This window comes from Phocoena sinus, chromosome 10 (assembly GCF_008692025.1).
Source record: "Phocoena sinus isolate mPhoSin1 chromosome 10, mPhoSin1.pri, whole genome shotgun sequence".
Classification (NCBI taxonomy): Eukaryota; Metazoa; Chordata; class Mammalia; order Artiodactyla; family Phocoenidae; genus Phocoena; species Phocoena sinus.
The window spans coordinates 76,214,648-76,232,429 of NC_045772.1; the positions used below are offsets into that span (position 1 = coordinate 76,214,648).

The 17,782-nt window shown below is 40.7% G+C and overlaps 1 protein-coding gene across 11 annotated transcripts in view; it reads right to left on the minus strand.

Moving 5' to 3' along the window:
* The window catches only part of FGD4 (FYVE, RhoGEF and PH domain containing 4), a 211,515-nt gene that overhangs the window by 79,182 nt on the left and 114,551 nt on the right, over nucleotides 1-17,782 (minus strand). The gene's annotated exons all lie outside the window — the stretch shown is intronic.

The following is a 17,782-nucleotide window of genomic DNA, read 5'->3' on the forward strand; positions in this document are numbered from 1 at the left end:
ATATTCTATTTATAAGACATTTTTCAAGTCTTCTCCTATCATCCCTTCAAAGTCTCCCCACCTGTCCCACAGTTCTGGATATGGGTCACATCTCCCATGTGCTATTTAAAATGCCTGGATTAAAAGATCAATTGCACTTTTTTAAAAAGCAATTAAAATTATAAAACTCATGGTTCACAACTCATTTGTCAATGAGGAACAAATCCTGAGCAAGGAAATTTATTTCAGAAAACGACTTCAGTTTCCCAAACTTCAAGACCTCAATAATAAAATCCATACCCACATCCACTCCACCCTGCCAAATAATAAGCAAACCACAAAGGATCTTAAGAAGAAAATATGATGGATAGTTTAAGAAATTTCCTTGGACCTAGAAAATCTAATTCTAGGAATCTAATCTACAGAAACAATCTTGTGTGCGTAAAAGTATATGCATATGGACAGTCAATGCAACATATGCAGCTGTGAAAAACAGAAAAACAAAAATAAGACTGGGAAGATTTCCAAGATATTATTAAATAAAAGACAAAAAACTAGAAAAATATGTACAATATGATCCCACTTTAAAAAAAGAAATAACATACATACAAACGTGTATAACTGTACTGAAATGAATGTAAGGTAATATGGCAAGGGGACAGGGGTAGGGTGAGAGAATGAATGAGAACTTTTATGTTTTGCTGTCTATACAGCAATATCATTTAAATCTTTTATAATGAAAATGTACTTATTAATTACTTATATAAAAAAGAGAAAAATCTATGAAAGTCGCCAAGTATATGAACTACAAATTATTATTATTTTTTTGTTTGTTTTTTGTTTTTGCGGTACGCGGGCCTCTCACTGCTGTGGCCTCGCCTGTTGCAGAGCACAGGCTCCGGACGGGCAGGCCCAGCGGCCATGGCTCATGGGCCCAGCTGCTCTGTGGCACGTGGGATCCTCCCGGACTGGGGCATGAACCCGCGTCCCCCGCATCGGCAGGCGGACTCTCAACCACTGCGCCACCAGGGAAGCCCTACAAATTATTTTTAAAAGTATATCCTTTACATGTGTACACCAACGTTCATAGCAGCATTATTCATAATAGATAAGATGTGGAAGCAAACCAAGTATCTGTTGACGGATGAATGGATAAACACAAATATGGCATATACATACAATGGAATATTATTCAGCCTTAAAAAGGAAGGAAATTCTGATACATGCTATAACATGGATGGCCTTGAGGCCATTCTGCTAAATGAGATAAGCCAGTTGAGAAACACAAATACCTTATGATTCCATTTAAATGAGGTACATAGAGTAGTCAAAATTGGAGACAGAAAGTAGAATAGTGGTTGCCAGGGACTGGAGGGATAGGAGAATGAAGTTATTGTTTTACAAAAGTTAAGTTTTACAAGATCAAAAGAGTTCTGTGGATGGATGATTGTCACAGTAGCACAACGATGTGAATGTACTTAATGCCAATGAACTGTACACTTAAAATAGTTAAGATGGGGCTTCCCTGGTGGCGCAGTGGTTGAGAGTCCGCCTGCCGATGCAGGGGACGCAGGCTCGTGCCCCAGTCCGGCAGGATCCCACATGCCGCGGAGTGGCTGGGCCCGTGGGCCATGGCCGCTGAGCCTGTGCGTCCGGAGCCTGTGCTCCGCAATGGGAGAGGCCACAACAGTGAGAGGCCCGTGTACCAAAAAAAAAAAAAAAAAAAAGTTAAGATGGTAAACTTTATATTATGCATTTTTAACATAAAAATTTTAAGTAAAAAAGCATATCCCTTGCTTAATTAAAAAAAAAAAGAAATACTAACATATTCAATTGCCTAGTTAGCATCTCTACTAGTATGTCTAAGAACTAACTCACACCCAAATCTGACACCCTTGTCTCCCAACTCTCACTCAAAATTAACTGCCTTTACCATCCTCTCCATCTCAGTTAATGGCACCTTATCTGTGCTTAGGACAAAAAGCTTGGAAGTGTCCTAAAGTCCTCTCCTCTTCTCTCAGACTCTACAGCCTATCCATCAAGAAATTCTGTTGACTCTACCGTCTACCACTACCACCTGCTCAGCTACTATTCTGGCCTAAATTACCACAATCTTTGACTGGATTACAGCAAGACCTTCCACCTGGTCTCCCTGTGCCTACCCTTGTCCTCTGTATGTGTTTTCAAACAGGCCACAGAGATCCCTTTTAAAACCCAAGTCAGATCATGTCCCTCCTGTGCTTAAAATTCTTCCATGGCTCCACATTTCACTCACAGTTTAACAACTCAACTCTTCACAGTGGCTGACAGGCTCTACATGATCTGACCTTAGTCCCCTTGCCACTGACCTCATTGCCTAGTATTGCTCCCTTGCTCACTCCATGCTAGTCATACTGGTTCCCTGCTATTCCTCCAAGGGGCCAAGCATGCTTTACAGCCTTTGGTCTAGCTGTTTTCTGCTGGAATGCTCTTCCCCCAGATAACTGCTTTCTCCTCACATCTTGGCTCAAATTGCATCTTGTCAACATGGGCTACCCTGACCACTCCATCTAGTATTACTGTTACTCACAGGGTTTCCCGCCCCCCACCCCATAGCCCTTACCACCTTCTAAAAGACTACATTATTTATTTTCTTAATTGTCTGTCTCCCCTGGTTAGAATGTAAGCCCTGGGAACATCTCAGGAATACCACCTGCCACATAAGTAGAGGTTCAGTAAATAATTGTTGAAGAAATGAATTCTAGATACTTCAGGAAAGTTTCTCTTCATTTGCTTACATTCTCATTTTCTATTTCATGAGAGGTGCTTTCTAAATTCCAACAATAAAGGAGACATGTAGCTGTCTGAGAGCTTAATCTATACAAAATTTCAAACATTTCCATTCTTAGGTAAATTTTTAAACATTCTAGGTTATTTATACACAAATTCTAAATATCGTGGGGGAAAAAAAAACAACAAAAAACTTTACCCAAGTAATCTTCCTCACAACCCAGCAGATTTCTAAACATCTGGAATTGTAGAACTATCCAGATGTTTGTCTTGATAAAAAAAAGTAGCAGCCAAAAACCCCAGCAACTGACTGAAATATTTTTATTTATTATAATCTGTAATTTTATTTACATTTATTAGAGTCACTAACTAAAATGCACTATGGCTGCCAATGCTTCAGACTCAGCATCTGATGCTACCTAAACTTATAGTATAGTACAGAGTTATACTGTCAGGAAAAGCAGATTGCTTTAGGTCTTTGAAGTTCAAAAGTAATATGAACTCAAAATAAGCCTTGAAGGTAGGTAACTGTAGATATTATTTTTAAAGGTCCCATTGCCGTATGATAAAATAAAATATGTAAAAAGGCAACTGTTACTATTGTATCTAAGGTATATGCAACAACATATGTAATGAGATAAGATAAATGCAGCCTCTAAAAACACAAAAATCATTTGTTTTTGTTTTTTTTTTAAAATCATTTGTTTTTAAACTAGAAATATTTTACTTTCCTGAAACATGCTCCATAATTTTATTGAAATTTTTGCTACTCAAAAAAAAACGATAGTAAAATTTCTAAAGAATGCTACTGTGACTGAAGAATTCTATTGTGACTGATCCTTTCAAAGGTAAAATCTATTAGATGAACTGAAACACATCTCACTAAGACTGTCAAAATTCCAGTTTTGAGTAGGAGCTCACAGATGAGGCCCACAGTCATAGTACGTGTTATGTATTAATACATGTATGTATAGCAGACTATGTATATCACTACAATTCAACCATGGGTTCTAGGGGTCTGAATCCCTGCTCCCCACTTTCAGAGTGACCATTCATTAGGTGCCATGAGTCCCCGCATAGAAAGTGTTGAAAGTGCACATTTCACGATGCCTTCTGGGTTGGTGCTGGGCCTGGTTGGTCAGTGCGTTTTGCTGTGCCTTGGCATGGTGTTATTTTAGGTAGAGACCAAACTTCCTCTGCATACCCCTGCGTAGGGAAGGGAGCTGGCGGCAGCTCTTCCACCCCCAACTATACACCGATGGAGATTCCCCTTTCGGCTATAGTTAACTAAGAATGTTGGTCAAGATTACAGAAAAGTTCTTGCCATTTAAAGCACAAAATATTACTCTATGCCTGCAGCCATGACCAGAGGGGAAGGTGGGAGTAAAGAGAAACCACAATCAATTACATGCTGCTCCTTCTGCCTGCTTGCAAAGGGCGGTTCTAGTTGACACCATCTGAGTTGGAGAGGTTCATAGCCTGCTGTGCTTTACCCGATAAACTGATGCCAATTTATAATAACACCCATTTCTTGGTTCCTTCCTTTTTATAACCAAGTGGAAGAAACTGGGCCCTAGATTTGTCAAAAGAACCTGCATTACTGCTGTACTGACAATGAGAAATATCCCTGAGAAGCTGCCCATCCATGTAATCAAGTAAGTGCTGTTTTGAAGTCATCACACTTTTTGCCAGAGCCTAAGGTTCATAACAGTTTTAAGTTTTGAAATCTATGAACATACATACTATAAAAGATCTCTAAGTATATTAATGTGCATACGGGCCTGCTAACTGGTGTTAGATTTCCCCAATATGATCATCTGTATCAAAAAGTCAGCTCAGGGACTTCCCTGGTGGTGCAGTGGTTAAGAATCCACCTGCCAATGCAGGGGACACGGGTTCAATCCCTGGTCCAGGAGGATCCCACGTGCCATGGAGCAACTAAGCCCACGTGCCACAACTACTGAACCTGCACTCTAGAGCCCGTGAGCCACAACTACTGAAAGCCTGAGTGCCTAGAGCCTGTGCTCTGCAACAAGAGGAGCCACTGCAGTGAGAAGCCCATGCACCGTGATGAAGAGTAGCCCCCGTTCGCCACAACTAGAGAAAGCCCACACACAGCAACGAAGACCCAACACAGCCAAATAAATACATACATACATACATACATACATACATACATAAATAAATGTCGGGGGGAGGGGAGTCAGTTCAGATGTTGCGCATATGCACGCCTAGGCAGCTTTCCTTGATCCCCAGAAGCGTAACACTTGGCTGTTTCCAGGTCAGTTGTACTAGTAATTGTATATACTAAATATATCCTTAGGGCAATATAAACATTCTTCAGGGCATGTCAGTAATATAACTCTAATTGCCTAAATTCAAATCCTGGCTTCACCGTTTAATAGCTGATTGACTTACTTCAATTTCCTGATCTGTAAATGAGAATTCATAGGATTCATAACAGTACCCCTCTCATAAGGCTGTTGTGAGGATTATGATTTAATTAATTCTAGTGAAAGTACTAGAGCAGTAGCTGGCACACGGTAATTGCTATATAACTACTTGCTATTACTGTTACAACTTGTATAATACGCAATGCTGTATAATGCCCAATGCTGTATAATGCCAGGGTAGTGGATCAGGGGACCAGATCTTTACTCTTTCCTCCCTCCAGCCTCTTAAGAACCCTACCTTTTGCCTCCTTCTGTGCCCGCCCTATCTGCTTATATTTGCCCTTACCACTGCCTAAATTATGATTTACTACCACCCAGCACTTGCTCACGCTGGTTTACTCTCTTAGCAGCTGCCATTTGCTTCAGTGCCTCTGCTACTTTCAGGGATTCCCAATAGGTCATTTTGGATAAATTCCGGCCAATTAATGACTCTTTTGCAAGTTAATACAATAATGAATTACTTACAAATATGTGGCCTGGTGCATTAAACATGGTAACAGTATTAGTAATGACAATGTGATGTCTGACTTTTTTTTTTGGCTGCCCTGCGCGGCTTGTGGGATCTTAGTTTCCTGACCAGGGACTGAACCCGAGTCCTCAGCAGTGAAAGCGCAGGGTCCTAACCACTGGACCACCAGGGAATTCCCTAATGCCTGACATTTGACGTGGAGTAGAATTTACTACAGGCCATTTTAATCCCAAACAATTTAATAATTATTCTTCACCCTTTACCATGATTGTAAATATGTGTCCTGGATTCCATAACTTTCTTCATTTTTCCTATTTGACATTTCTTCATTTAATATGAGGCACAATTGCTGGTTTTTAAACAATTAATCATTTTCTGAAAAGCACATTTAAGTGCTTATGACCACTTAAACTCAGTATTTAATAGCTCTCATCTTTATGCTTCCAAAGTACAAACTGTTTTTGTAAGCTCTGAGAATATCCAGTGATCAACTGCAAAATAAGTAAGAAAACTTATCAAGCTTCTACTTTATTCTATTCTTTCTTTTTTTCTTTTTGTTCCTCCTTACATGTACTGAGTGATAACTCCCTAATTAAAAGTGCCAGGTACTCTGCTAATTACTGGGGACAGGAGGACAAATAAGACATAATTCTTACCCTCAGGTAATTCCTAGAGATATGCACAATTCCATAGGTGTTAGTCCCCCTGCCCTCAACCCCTTGTTAACTGCAACTAGGAAGCAACTGCACTATTCACCCTATCAGCAATGGCAGAGGGTGAAGAGGAGAGGAATAGATCTGAGGCTTACTGAGGAAAGAATCAGTAAGGGACTGGCTTAAGAAGGAAGGGACAAAGAGGAGGAAAGGATAACACTTACTTAGGCTTCTGACTAACAAGACAGGGAAACAGTGCCTTTCACTTTAAGAATGCAAGAAGATGGGGCTTCCCTGATGGCACAGTGGTTAAGAATCCACCTGCTAATGCAGGAGACACGGGTTCAAGCCCTGGTCTGGGAAGATCCCACATGCCGCGGAGCAACTAAGCCCGTGTGCCACAACTACTGAGCCTGCGCTCTAGAGCCCACGTGCCACAACTACTGAAGCCCAGGAGCTTAGAGCCCATGCTCTGCAACAAGAGAAGCCACCGCACCACAACGGAGTGGCCCCTGCTCACCACAAGTAGAGAAAGCCCACGCGCAGCAACGAAAACCCAACGCAGCCAAAAAAAAAAAAAAAAAAAAAAAAAAAGAATGCAAGAAGAATAGAGTTTTGAGTTTTGTGTGAGATATTTTAGGAGCCTGTGAGACTGTTCAGGATGAACGGTCTGCCCTGATATTCATTAGGTTTGGCCAATCTTAACGCTCCACTTGCCTCATTTTCCAATCTCCTTGTTAAAGTTTTCGGACATATTCCCTTTGATATTTTCTTTAAAATATCATTTTATTGACTATTAAGGGGGGGGGAAAGCCTATTTGCCCCATGCAGGGCCAGCTGTAAGAGACTCTGACCCATTTTGTTGTTGTTTTTGGTCTCAGTAATTATGGGTTAAATCACCTGTCTTTTCTTCTATAAGAAGAACTGATTTCCTTAATTTTATTAATAACACTAACAAATATCAGTTTCCCTGGAGGGAGGGAAAAGGCACTTATTGAGAGCACGGACAGGTTTCTGGGTGTTTGTGGGTTCCTTCAGGACTCCACAGGGCTCAGCAGTCCATTAAAGAGCCCAGGTGAAAACGTAAAATAGATAGCTAGTGAGAAGCAGCTGCATAGCACAGGGAGATCAGCTCGGTGCTTGGTGACCACCTAGAGGGGTGGGATAGGGAGGGTGGGAGGGTGGGAGACGCAAGAGGGAAGAGATATGGGAACATATGTATATGTATAACTGATTCACTTTGTTATAAAGCATAAACTAACACACCATTGTAAAGCAATTATACTCCAATAAAGATGTAAAAAAAAAAAGAGCCCAGGTGAAAAGTCACAGGAGTCTTCACAGCAGGTGTCACATGTGCTAGGACAACTTTCCCCAAAGTGTGTTCTGTGAACAGGATTCCGCAATTCCCCCCTCCACCACCCCACCACAACCAACCAACCAACCATGATTCTATATGAAGTGTCTGTGACCTGCCAAATTTGACAGTTTTATCTTGTAGACTCATGATGCCAGTGGGCATACTAGAGGCCAATGCAGAGCACTACAGTAAAAAACAAAAACAAAAACCTATTTAACTTTGAACCCACTATACATCCATGAAATCTTTCCACCATTTATTACAAATTAACATCCCATGGAGCATGGAACACATTTTGGGACAAGTTGCCCCAGGGACTCCTCCCCTTCTAACAACTGTTGCTTGGGCTACTTCCCATACTTTCCCATCTCTACTGCTCCTGACTTCCCGATAATCATCTTGGCTGCCCTCATGACTGTGACTCTCAAATTATGAACTGAAACTCCAACCCGGCCTTGGCTTTTTTTTTTTTTTTTTTTTTTTATGCGTTACGCGGGCCTCTCACTGTTGTGGCCTCTCCCGTTGCGGAGGACAGGCTCCGGACGCGCAGGCCCAGCGGCCATGGCTCACGGGCCCAGCCGCTCCGCGGCATGTGGGATCCTCCCAGACCGGGGCACGAACCCGTGTCCCCTGCATCGGCAGGCAGACTCTCAACCAATGCGCCACCAGGGAAGCCCCCGGCCTTGGCTTTTTAGACATGACCCTGCTGTCCCCAGCTTCAATGCTGCCCAATCCCATAATGTGCTGACCACAAAAGCAGCATTAGGGGCAGACCCAGGATGCTTGAGTCCTGCACATGGAGTCTAAAACTGGAGCAGCGCTCAGCTTAAAAAATCAGATGAAATTACATTCTGTAATCCTGCCAGTCTATACTTCCTCTCCATTCTCTCCACCTCCCTCTTCCTCTCACATGCATAATCCCACAGCCTAGCAGACAAACACATGTAATTTAGTAAACACAAAAAAATCTCCAAAGGGACTTTTTCTTTTCTTAAAGTGGTTATAAAACAGGATGTAAAGTATTATAATAATTAACAATGCAGAGAACAGTAATATGTAGAATAATGCAGGCAGTTTCATTTCATTGAGACAGGTATCATAAGACCTCTGAATATAAAAGTACATCACTGGGGCTTCCCTGGTCGCTCAGGGGTTGGGAGTCCGCCTACCAGTGCAGGGGACACGGGTTCAAGCCCTGGTCCAGGAGGATCACACATGCTGCGGAGCAGCTAGGCCCGTGTGCCACAACTACTGAGCCTACACTCTGGAGCCCGCACTCCACAACTATTGAGCCCGCGTACTGCAATACTGAAGCCTGCGTGCCTAGAGCCTGTGCTCCGCAACAGGAGAGGCCACTGCAATGAAAGGTCCGTGCGCTGCAACAAAGAGTAGCCCCCACTCGCTGCAACTAGAGAAAGCCCACGGGCAGCAACAAAGACCCAACTCAGTAATAAATAAATAAATAAACAAATTTATTTAAAAAAAAAAGGACATCACTGGCCTTTAATTGGGAGAGTGGCAAGCAGATACAACTGTTCCTTTGTTCTGTGACTTCCCTGTGTGTTTAAACCCCAAGATCAGGCAAAACATTTTATAAGAAGCTTGACTTCTTCCTAAAGACTTATAACCCACATACAACAGGGTATTAGGACAGACTGTGCTCCCTGAAAAAAACAATTTTTCAAAATAGCCTTTTCTTAACTGATTTGTTTTCTAGACATCAAGAGTAGTTTATATAAATGCAGTGCAATGCATAGCTTCAGACAGGCATGCACTGATGCTAAGATGTCCTTCAGTAACACACACACACAAATATCTATCCTGAATGTCACAAAAAAATTAACCATCATAACTTGGGATTTCATAGTGCTTTAAAACATACACAATATACAACCAGTATGCTTGCAAATGCTAGTACTGTTCTTACTACTAGTAGTAATAATGGTAGTAATAAAACTGAACAATATTGTTTATTCTGAGCCAAGTATGAGGTACGTGAAGTACTTTATATGCATTATTTCATTTGTTCCCCTCAAGAATCCTATGATAGGATAAAGTAAGGTAGGCATTTTAATGTCCATTATAAAGATGAGTCAACTGAGGTGGTGTTAAGTGACTAGGCTGGTGTTAGATGTCATATCTACATATAGTTTGTAAGTACCTTCGGGGCTGGGACCCTAGCTCATAATCCTTTGGCTTTCACTCAGCAGGTAACAAAGTGATTACATCTCTGTTATAGTATAGCTATCTGCCATGACTCTGTGCCTCTATTTCAGCAAACACTATGCAGCCAGGAGCTTCCAAATATCCAAGACATTAAAAAAAAATCATACGAGATTAAAAAAGAAGTATGAGATAAGAATGGGAATCTTATCTGGAGTCACTAAACAGCGTCCCAGACTTCCTTGCCTCCTCCAGCTTTGAACTTCCTCCTCACTTGCTCTTCAGTTCTTCCAATTTCTGATCTCTTTGCTCTAGGATGAGTCTCTCCATTACAGACTCTTAGACGTTCCCTCTGGGAACTAACAGGCATAGTCCCTTAGGTTCACTCCATGCTAGTCTAGTCCTACTTAGCTCTTGGCTACACGGCTGTCGCTTCTGCTAGACCTGACCTGGACCTCTTCAAGGAGAGGTCAGAAAGACCCCATGAGGCACTTTCACATGTCATACCATATTTCACCTTCAGCATCCATAAAAGGTATGTAGGACAGATATCTGCATATTATAGTTGAAGAAAGTAAGGTTGGTAAATAGTGGTAAATCCAAGAGTCACACCAGGTTTTTGATTCCAAGGTCAGTGCTCTTTCCACTACAACTGATGGCCCTATTGTCAGGCTTGTTTGTATTTTGCACTGGAAATGAGCTCATGATCTGGGGCTGTATTTCCAGTATTTCTGGGGCTGTGAGGACTCATCAGTATTTGCTCTGCTTGGCCAAAGACTCCACTCACCAGATACACTGTAGTGATCTTAAATCCAAATGAATTGAAATTGTTTTGAGAAACTAAACATACTCTTTAAATTGTTAATGACCTGCTAGTTGTCACAAAACCAAGTTTAAGAAATATTTTGAGTTTTTAAATAAAGTCTTAGAATCTACTCTAAGAAATTAGGATAATAATAAATGTCCTCAGGGAATCAGGCCTCTATTCCTTTCAAAAATTCTACTAAACCCAGCAATTACAACCTGCCACAGACCTCAAAGAACTAAAGTGCGTTTCTTCTTCATAGCTGGAATATGTGCCAACTTTTCTCCTACCCGAAGACTGGTTATAAGAGTAGGCTGGAGATAAAAGTAAAAAAGTTAAAAGTTGCATGTATGCATTAATTCAGTAAGCATTTATTTAGCACCTTGCTAAACTGTACAATATGGGGAATATAGCCAATATCTTATAACTATAAATGGAGTATAATCTTTAAAAACTGCAAATCACTATATTGTACACCTATAACTTATATAATATTGTACTTCAACTATACTTCAATTAAAATGAAGGAAATGAAGAAAAATATTTAGCACCTTGCAAGAATCAGTTAACAGAATCAGTGCCAAGCACTGTATAGGATCAGTAAGATCTTCAACCTGCTTTCAAGTAGGAAGATTAGAATGCCCTTCAATCAGGGAACTGCAAACTACAGCCTGTGAGTCCCTCAGAGATCTACAATCCACAGTTAACAGGCCAAATCTGGTCCACCACTTATTTTTGTTAATGAAGTTTTATTGGAATACAGCCACATTTGTTCTTGTACATACTGCATATGATGTTTTTCGCTAGGTTGGCAGTTAAGTAGTTACAACAGAAATCATATGGCCCACAAAGCCTAAAATATTTATCATCTGGCCCTTTACAGAAAAGGTTTGCAGACCCTGACCTAAATAATCAAGGCAACAAACCAAGGATTAGTACTATAAATGATACAATGTTATCACACTATTATTATAGCACTATGTTATAATACATTTGTACTTTAATTTTCCAGAATCAATCTTGGTTCTGTCCCCAGCTAGCAATGTGACCTTGGGCAAGGAAAACCCTCTAGGTTTCAGGGAACTCACTGGCAGCATCATAGCACAATTGATCTAGCACAGCTGGAGTTACAGATGACTCTGGGATGTATTTGGTAAATTAACAATGTTATAGGGTATAATCTTTAGTTTGTTATTGGTCTAAGTCCCACATGCCTAGCATGCTAGTGATTCTTTTGTCTTCCAAATATTTTTCACAAGAACTATCTTCCCCAGCTACCTACTGCATGTGAACAAATAAGCCAACCGGTCATGCTCCTTGGTCAGTGCTGCTCAACCATGAATCACCTGTGGAGCTTTAAAAAAGAAAACTATAAATACCTGGGCTGAAACCCAAGCCAATGAAATCACTATCTCTAGGGAGTGGGACCCAGGTATCAGTGTGTTTTAAAGCTTCCCAGGGGATTCCAATGTGCAGTTGAGATTGAGAACCACCATTCCTGGTATCCTGGTAACAGGCTTGGATCAAATTAGTATTTTCAGTAGAAGCCATATAAAACAGATTTCCAACATCTGGTTGATAAAGTTATCTGATTTTAGAATCTACTACTGAAAAAAAAATAGACATCCCCTGGTTCATATGAAAAGCTACTAATTAGGAACCTTGAGAATTCAAAAGAGAGGTTATTTCTGGCCGATGGAGAGTATGGCAAGCTTTGCTTTGAAAGAAGACACTTCTGAAAACAATAAAATTAAAAATTTTATTGCCTTTATAAACTCTGAAAGAAATAAAAACAGATGTAAGAAATGAACTTGAAGGGCAAAAGTTAGTTTTTCTCCTAACAGCTATAGCCAACTCATTTATTCAAGATGTCTGGTTTATAAATTAACCAGAATCTTGGCTTTTCCTCTTCCTTTTACCCACTGCCAAACTATTTTCCATTTATTCACAGTAAATTTATCTGCAGGTCCAGAGAGAAGAAGAAAATCAAACTGGCCAAAATGTTTCATAAGGTTTGACAAGGATGTTGTTAAAACCACATAGAATTGTTTTTCATAATGTCAATCACAGCAACCAAGAATGGACTACTATTTCTCATCACAAAGGGAAAAATACACCCTTTTCATAAGCAAATCCTTCCTGACTTAGCTCGATTTTCAGTAATTTTGTATCTGCTTTTCTGGTTTATTTTTCTGAACTTGATTTCTCTAAACCTGGTTCCCAATGGCCAAAACATTCTAGCTTAACGCTCTCTATAAACTTAAGTTCTATGAGCTCCTGCCTACTTCACGTTGCCTGTTTAAAATTACTGGCTGAGTTCTGCTTCTCAGCCCACTTTGTTTTGCAGTTTTTGACACAGTTCATTCATTATTCAAACCTAATTTGGCTTCATGGTAGTAATGGATAAAATGAACTCTACCGAGTAGGAAAATCTCTTTAGGGCCAGCCAGTCCTTCAACCTGAACTGCTATTTCAAATGCACCAATCCTATCACTGTAGTCCAAGGCCCAGATCAGCCAGGCTTGGGAAGAAAGGCTATGTTTATCTGGGAAGTGCATGCCCCCCCCTCCCCACCCCCATCAGGAGAAAACAGGGTGGATTAGGAAAACTAGAGGTTGAAAGGTCAAAATTTTGACATGATTATTTACTTTGTGACCATGAGAAAGTTACTTAAGTTCCTCATAAATTAGAGAAATTTTTACTGCTCTAGTATCATTGCTTAGGCACAGTTCACAGGTAGATGCAGACCTTGATTATTGGTAGTTTTTAAAAAATCTGACAAGGTAGGTGGTTTTAGAAAAAGGGCTTGGTGACAATCTCTAATCTATCCCAACTCTCCTTTTTATTTTGATATTCTTTTAAGACAAACATTAATATAAATCTCATTTTACTAAAATTTAATATTTAACAGCTTACATGGATATTTGCTTTCCTTACTCGTTGCTGTGTAATCAGACCAGCAGGCCACATATTTTTCCCCTGGCTACATTTCTAGACCAGGAGCACAATAGCATTTGTGTTTAGCTTCTAACAGTGTAGGGGATTGTTTCAAGTCATGCAAAACTTAAAAAGCAAATACTGATCTAGCTTATCGTTTATTTCCTATATATATTTTTTGGCTGACAGAGGAAGGAAATTAGGAAGAAAAATAATCCAATTTATCAAATATAACCATTTTTCTAATTCTGAGTTTTAAAACTGCATTACATAACTCATGTTTAGTTATGTCTAACATGACTGATCCTACAAAGAAAAAGTTTGTTTTATTCACTGAATGATGAAACCAATCTTATTACTCCCTTGCTTAAAATCCTTTAATGGGACTGCAAGATCCGTAGGGAAAACTCTAATTTCCATACAGGACCCTTTACCATCAGCCATCAGCCTGTAAATGCTTCATATCTATCTTCTCACAGCCATGCACCCCTAACGCTCTAGCCACATTCTGATCTTTGCGGTTCCTGTAACACATTATACTCTTTTCATGCCTGTATGGTTTTGCATATGTTGGTTCCCTTAGCTCAGTAAGGTATCTTTAAACACATTAATCTAGTTCCAATGTCACCTTTTTGAGGAAGTTTCCTTGAGTCAAATAAACAGTCAGTTGCTCCTCTTTTTCTGTTCTCCAAACACGCATTTTGTACCTATACTATGACATTTGTCATGTAGTTACTGCTTTTACTGATTTCCTACCCTTTCAAATCAAGTTTCACAAGAACTGTTAAAGAGGAAACATTTCTAGATTGTTACATTTTATTCTGTTTCCTTTCTTTCCCTATCATCCTCATAACAGGAGAGTTTCAAAGAATTAAATGTTTTAAACACAGGAGGGGAAAAAAAAGAAAAACAAAAAAGGGAGGGAGTATACCCTTAGACCAGAACAAAATATCTTAAATATTTTCTCTTCATCTTGCCACAATTTTCTCCATGCAAACTATTCCCCAAATTTCTTGGTCTCCCACTCAGAAACGTCTCCCATCTACTTCCTCTCTCAACACAACCCCGTAACACAAAACCAATTATGGAGCCCTCCACAGGCTGCATCTTCATTACCCATGCCCAGCGCACCCCCAAAACTTTGTCTCAGTTCTTTATAATTGGGATCAACTTGGCCTCTCAGACTTCATGGACAGATCAGAATGAGCAGGGAACACATTGAGGTCAGAGAATTAACAGGGTAGAGGCTGGCATCAGGACACGCAGGGCCTTGCACGTCACTGAGCGGACACAGGCTTTTCCTCTGAGAGAGATGGGAATCCACTGAAAGGTTCCGAACAGAGGAGAGACAATTTCTGTTTTCCTTTTTTTTTTTGCGGTATACGGGCCTCCCACCGTTGCGGCCTCTCCCGCCGCGGAGCACAGGCTCCAGACGTACAGGCTCAGGGGCCACGGCTCATGGGCCCAGCCGCTCCGAGGCACATGGGATCCTCCCGGGCCGGGACACAAACTCGCATCCCCCGCATCAGCAGGCGGACTCCCAACCACTGCGCCACCAGGAAAGCCCTCTGTTTTCCATTTTTAAAGGAGCACTCAGGCTGCTGGGTGGAGAACAGACCTCAAGAGGCCAAAGGTGGATAGGAAGGTACTGGAATAATCCAAGGAAAAGCTGAGTGTGAACTGAACCAGGGTAGTAGCAATGGAGGCATTAAGACATGCTTAGTTTGATATCTTTCAAAGCAGGACTGATTGACAGACTGGATTGGCAGACTGGTAAGAGAAAAAAGTTTCAGGAAAACTAAGGCTTTTGGTCGGAGCATAAGAAATAACTGTTGCTATATTATGACATGGAGACGAGCAGGCTACAATGGCTTAGTGGTTTTTTTAAGAGGAGAAAGAGAGGTTTTCTCCAGGCCAAGTTTTAATATAACCATCATGTAGAATGACCAGCTTCCATGACTAACATTATTTTTCTTCTCAGAGGCGCTTTCCTTTGGTCTGCTTCAATATATGACCGACCAACTACAGACCCTGGGTCAATTAGCAGAGGAAAAACCCTTAGAAGGATCTGATCTAAACAGGGCTTAACAGGGATTGTGGGAGGAAATAAGTTTGAGAACATATTTAAATGAGGGTGAAGACCTTACAAATATATTTCAGACCAATAAAAATTAGCTTCCTATTTTATATATAAGAAATAGCCCAGAGAGTAAAGATGACTACCAGAGGGTAGATCAGAAAGGTGGTAGGGATGGATAAGTCTATAACCACCTAGGAAAAGGCCTTTTTATTTTTTGAATGAATGGTATATTCCAGTGTCTAAGGAAAACTGTTCAAGTTTAAATCTTAATCTTGAATTAAAATTTAATTTACCTATACTTTGGATGAATATCAACTGAAGACCATGTTATCATCCCTGCAAAGACTTAAGAATACTTCCCACTGAGTCATTCCTCACATTCCATTTTTCTCTTCAATTTTTACGTGAGTTTGTCTACAAGCATAAGTTTTAAAAAGGAAAGTTTCTTCAAGTCATAAAAAAAGATAAAATGTTTACAAATAACATGTACACTAAATGCACATATTTACAAATTTTCTTGGACAACTTAATAGCAATAAAATGACCCAGTAGTGTGGGCAGGAAGTGCTACATTACTGTCTTTTCAGTTTAAAAACCGTAAAAGGAACTTCTAAAGCCTACATTATTGTAGTGGCCACTCACTATAGGGAGTTGTCCGTTAGAGCAGAAAATTCGAGTAGTACTTCTCTCTCCAATTGAGGCTGCCTTTCAGGAAGGAATACTACTTCTCTCCAATCATCCCTAACTATTTAAAGGTGGAATGAGAAGGGACAGAATTGTTCTAGGGAAAGAGAGAACTCACTAACGGAGAGTGAATTCATCCCTTTTGCAGCTTTTTAAAAAAGTTTCATATTTAGGGGCTTCCCTGGTGGCGCGGTGGTTGGGGGTCCGCCTGCCGATGCAGGGGACATGGGTTCGTGCCCCGGTCCGGGAGGATCCCGCTTGCCGCGGGGCAGCTGGGCCCGTGGGCCATGGCTGCTGGGCCTGCGCGTCCGGAGCCTGTGCTCCGCAACTGGAGAGGCCACAGCAGTGAGGTCCGCGTACCGAAAAAAACCACACAACACACAAACCTTGGGGAGATCACACAAACCTTGAACTTAGAACCCCTGCGAAGGAACTGAGGCTTCTTCCTGGATAATGGAGGGAGTCAAGGCAGACATGGGCTGGGCTACTCAACCTCTAGCAACTACTGGAACCTGGGAACAGAGCCAGTCAAGGCCTTCTAGCTGGGGGAGGGAGCCTCAGCTTCCCAGCTGCAGTACTGTGACTGGCCCCGCCCCTGGGCTTCCAAGCTCAGTGCAACTCCCGTCCCCCCGGTCCGCTGCCCCCCAGGCAAAAAGAAGGAAACAGTGACACCACAAGGAAGAGAATCTTGGTAACTATGAAGACTTGCCTGTTCTAAGTTTCAGTTCATTTTATTTAATTAACAGTGTAGACAGCAGGGTAGACATTCCTCAGGAAGGTTAATATCCATGCACAAACAATGGGAAAATAGCATCACAAAATGAACCCATTTCAGTTTTAAAAAATATTTTTAGCAGAAATTTCCTGTCACATGATTACATTTCTACCACACAGTATTTCATGCCTCTTTGAAAGAATCAACTTCTCATTAATATACTCTCTAGAATATTGTAGGAAAAAAACGGTGTCTTAATACCACTAACAACAACAACAAAAAATCCATGCCTGTCTCTACGATGTTATCTTATATTGAAAAACAAGTAATATTCACTCTTCTGAACTTTGCTGAAACAAGAAGACTGGGATGGTGGGGATGTGTGTGTGTGTTTGCTTGAACAGAACAGTATTCCATGCAGTAGTACTAGAAAAGGATTAGTGGTAAACATTTCTTAGCTTTGTTCACACCAGAAATGGAAGAAAAAACTTTTGCTTTCTTTGTCTGTATTCTCCCATCAGTGACTAACTTTTCAAACTTCTTATGTTAGTAAGAATGAGTCAGAGAAACAGAACTATTAAATTTGTATTTCGCTAAACCCAGAAACAGCCTCCTGGAAGAAGCAGAAACTATGAATACAGTACATATTTTAACATTAAAGTTGAAAAATAATGTGAACCTTATTAACTTAAAACCAACTCTGCAACTTTCATGT